This window comes from Colossoma macropomum, unplaced genomic scaffold (assembly GCF_904425465.1).
Source record: "Colossoma macropomum unplaced genomic scaffold, Colossoma_macropomum, whole genome shotgun sequence".
Lineage (NCBI taxonomy): Eukaryota > Metazoa > Chordata > Actinopteri > Characiformes > Serrasalmidae > Colossoma > Colossoma macropomum.
This window is the reverse complement of record NW_023494800.1, coordinates 22,261,471-22,266,404: the sequence shown is the minus strand read 5'-3', so window position 1 is coordinate 22,266,404 and position 4,934 is coordinate 22,261,471.

Sequence of the window (4,934 nt, the reverse complement as noted above, 5' to 3'; positions counted from 1 at the left end):
GATTTTGGGGTGTGTCTGTGGGAATTCTTGCCCATTCATCCAGAAGAGCATTTGTGTGGTCAGACACTGATGTTGGGTCAGACACTGCTGTCTCTGTTCTAGTTCATCCCAAAGATGTTTGATGGGGTTGAGGTCAGGGCTCTGTGCGGGCCAGTCAAGTTCTTCCACACCAAACCCACCCAGTTATGACTTTATGGGCCTTGCTTTGTGCACTGGGGCTCAGTCATGCTGGAACAGAAAAGGTCTTCCCCAAACTGTTCCCACGAAGCTGGAAGCACACAATTGTCTAAAATGTCTTGGTCTGCTGAAACATTATGATTTCCTTTCACTGGAGCTAAGAAGGCCTAGGCCACCCTGAAAAACAACCCCATAGCATCATCCCTCCTCCACCAAACTTTACAGTTGGCACAAAGCAGTCAGGCAGGTAACGTTCTCCTGACATTTGCCAAACCCAGACTCGTCCATCAGGCTGAGAAGAGTGATTCATCAATCTATAGACCTTCTTTTCATTGCTACAGAGTCCAGTAGCGGTGGCTTTACACCACTCTCCCCCGAAGCTTGGCATTGCGCACTTTTACCTTAGGCTTGTGTGTTGCTACTCGGCCATGGAAACCCATTTCATGAAGCTCCTAATGCACAGTTCTCCTGCTGATGTTGCTTCCAGAGGCAATTTGGAACTCTTTAGTGAGTGATTCAACAGAGGATAGGCACTGTGTGCTTTAGCACTCACTGGCCCCACTCTGTGAGTTTGCATGGTCTCCTGCATCATGGCTGAGCTGTTGTTGCTCCTAGATGCTTCCATTTTACAACAAGAGCACTTACAGCTGACAGGAGCAGATCTAGCAGGACAGAAATTTCACAAACAGACTTGTAGCAGAGGTGGCATCCTATGACAGTGCCATGTTTAAAGTCACAGAGTTAATCAGTACGACCCTCTACTGCCAGTGTTTATCTATCAAGACTGCAAGGCTATGTGCTTAATTTTATCCACCTGTTAGCAATGGATGTGGCTGAAACACCTGAACCCAATAATTAAGAGGTGTGTCCCAATACTTCTGTCTATATAGTGTAGATTTTACTGAGAGGTATGATATTTCTTTTACTTAAGTACTAAACTAGAAATATATTGAAGGGGTCAATTCAAAAGAGCAAGACCAAATCATGAGCCCTGCCAGAAAGTGAAAGATTTCAGTTTAAAATGTTCTAACAGTAGATTATGTGTATAAATGTAAGACCAACAGTTTTCCAAATTTCTGAAAATGCTGCTACATTTGAAAATAATATTTCCATATTTGTCAGTACAGAACAAAAAACTGTGTATCTGAAAGCTGTAGGCAGCCATTTTAAACCACAGCTACTGAATTACAACCCAGTTTGGGTGCACGCACATCACGCAGGTATATGGACGCTATAGATATGTTCGTGATTGTTGTTATGAATTTAATTATGTTTACACAATGTGTGTGAATATGAAGGGGAGGGTCATTTTGCAGGGGAGTTGGAATTCAGCACCTGCTTCCCCATAATGCTAGCCTCAATCTTGAAAATATTATAATTCCTGCAGAGAGGCTGGAATCGTTTACCTTACTCCAAGAAAATGAACTATTTAAAATAGTCTCTTCCGCGAAATCATCTACCTGTATGCTAGATCCGATTCCTACAGGTTTACTCAAGGAAATTCTGCCAGAAATAACCAAGCCTATTCTGTCAATAATAAACTCTTCTCTTAGCCTTGGGTACATCCCAAAATCTCTTAAACTAGCAGTAATTAGACCGCTGATTAAGAAAGCTAACCTCGATCCATGCGAACTTTCAAATTATAGACCCATCTCGAATCTCTCCTTTATATCTAAGATCTTGGAAAAAGTTGTATCAAAACAGTTAAGCTCCTTTTTACATAGGAATCAAATACATGAAAAATTCCAATCTGGTTTTAGGCCACATCATAGTACAGAAACAGCACTAGTAAAAATTGTAAATGATCTATTATTATTTTCTGACCAAGATCATGTGTCCTTGTTAGTCCTCCTCGATCTTAGTGCGGCATTTGACACAATAGACCACACTATCTTACTAGACAGACTAGAAAACCTTGTAGGGGTAACAGGAACAGCTCTTTCCTGGTTCCGGTCCTACCTCACTGATCGGTATCAGTTTGTTAATATAAACGGTGAATCATCTGTTCTCACAAAAGTAAAATATGGTGTTCCACAAGGCTCTGTTTTAGGACCTGTATTATTCACTTTATATATGCTACCACTGGGCACCATTATCAGTAGACACGGCATAAACTTCCACTGCTATGCCGATGACACTCAGTTATATTTAGCAAGCGACCCAGATGATAGAATTAAACTTAGCAAGATTGAAGACTGTATACAAGACATAAAGGACTGGATGTCGAGTAACTTTCTCCTTCTAAACTCAGATAAAACAGAGGTTCTGCTTCTTGGTCCAAAAGCAGCTAGAAACAAACTGTCTAATTTAACACTTAAACTTAACAATTTCTCAGTTGCATCAAGCTCATATGTAAAAAACCTTGGTGTCATTATAGACCCTGATCTGTCCTTCGACACACATATAACTAATATTACTAGAACAGCCTTCCTGCATCTTCGCAATATTGCTAAATTGAGAAATGCATTATCTCTACAGGATGCAGAAAAGTTAGTTCATGCATTTATTACTTCAAGGCTAGATTACTGTAATGCCCTGCTGGCTGGATGTCCCAGCAAAAGCATTAACAAGCTTCAGCTAGTCCAGAACGCTGCAGCCAGAGTTCTTACTAGAACCAGAAAGTTTGACCATATCAGCCCAGTTTTATCAGCCTTACACTGGTTGCCAGTAAAATTTCGGATTGATTATAAAATTCTCTTGCTGACTTATAAAGCACTAAACGGACTCGCCCCGCTGTACCTGAGTGAACTTCTATCTCACTATGAACCATCCCGCCTACTTAGATCACAAGGTGCTGGCTTACTATTAGTACCCAGAATTAATAAAGTTACGTCAGGGGGGAGAGCTTTCTCATACAAAGCCCCCCAGCTTTGGAATAGTCTTCCTGTTAATGTTCGGGACTCAGACACAGCCTCAGTCTTTAAGTCTAGGCTAAAAACCTACTTGTATATTCAAGCCTTTGGTAATTAGTTTTCCCTGTTAGTTCTATACCTGCCAGAGTCTCTGCTAACACTGTAATTTGTGATCGGTCACCCATTACAGAACTAACTCTGTGTGTTTTCCTCTCTGTGTGTTTTCCTTTCTTTTCTTCGCCGAGTTGAACAGCTGCCCATCCTGTGCGTTCTGATGCTGCTGCCTTTTCTGCCTCGATCGGGTGCCACTGCTCGCCAGCCCTCTGGACCGGGTTACCAACATTGAGCCTCCTGCTGTTCAACGCCGTGCAAACCTCACCCTCACAACCTGGCCCCACTGATACTACTGCTGTTGCTGCATGAACTATTCAAAATTATTCACTTGAACCAATCAATCATTCAAACTAATTCAAATTAATCAATCACCCATTGACTGTGTTTTTCCTCTCTTTCTTTTGCCGAGTTGAACAGCTGCCCATCCTGCTGCTGATGCTGCTGCCTCTGCTGCCTTGATCGGGTGCCACTGCTCACCGTGCAAACCTCACCCTCACAACCTGACCCCACTGATGCTGCTGCTTCTGCTGCATGAACTGAACTATTCAAATTAATTGTTTCCTTCACGTTTTACCCTGTTTTTTGTACTATAATACTTTATACTAACAATGTTTACTATCCGGTGTCGACCAGAGGAGGATGGGTTCCCCTTCTGAGTCCTGGTTCCTCTCAAGGTTTCTTCCTGTTTCTCTTAGGGAGTTTTTCCTTGCCACTGTCGCCACTGGCTTGCTCATGGGGGCTCGGACCCGGACTTCTTTTTGTAATGCTCATTTCCTTGTAAAGCTGCTTTGTGACAACACCTGTTGTAAAAAGCGCTATATAAATAAACTTTACTTACTTACTTACTTACTTACAACATCTGTTGTCCAAAGTGGCTGCCTGCTGCGTTTAGCTACAAGGTGAAGTTTTGTTAATTTTTTTACACTAACCCAGAACTACAAGTCCTTAATGAAGACCTGTATGTTGTTTGAGTGGCTTGAGAGAATTTGTGGGGATGTATTTACGGAAAAGATTTGGGTGACTACTGACGTCTAGTGATTGTTAGCAACGTTAGCCTTGTTAGCTAAAATAAAGACACCAAATATGTCTTGGCTAGTTGAGTTCATCAAGTGAGAAATTGTGTAAATTTGATTTTTCTCTAAACTGTTTCTGCTTTTGTAACAGAGTTCCAGTTAATCGAGCAGAGCTTGTTTAATAACCAACTTTTCTGAGTTTTTAACAAACGGAGGTCGTAGGCTCTCTTTCGGACTGGCAAACCAAGAAGAGGATTGCTTTTCTCTGCCCCAAACTATCTCTGGCTACTCTACATAACATCAGAAACTTACTACCCCGCGTCATGCACTATGACCTTAAAAGTTTACGGTATTCTTACATAACCTATTATATTCTTAAAAATAAAAGTCCATAAATGATTCTTGGCTTGGCCATTCAGTTCTAGGAAAACTATTTAAGTGGTATAGAATGTTTGCAAAAGTGGTTCTTCTTTGGCATCGAACCCTTTTTGGCACCTTTATTTTTAAGAGCAGAAGTGACACTCTATAACAAAACCACTAAGAATATGAATCCCTCTTCCCCCACAGTTCTACAGGAGATCATAATATTCAATCACCTGCTACACCATGAAGGCTGAACAACTGTTCAGCAATTGATCTCCTGAAACCGATGACTCTATTGTTTGAATTCTGTCAAGGAAATCAGGCACTCCTGTAAAACCATGAATGGGCCTTTCACTAGGTCACATGTTTATAGCTTATAGTTTTTTCAGATTCAGAGACAAAGAACTGGCTAGAA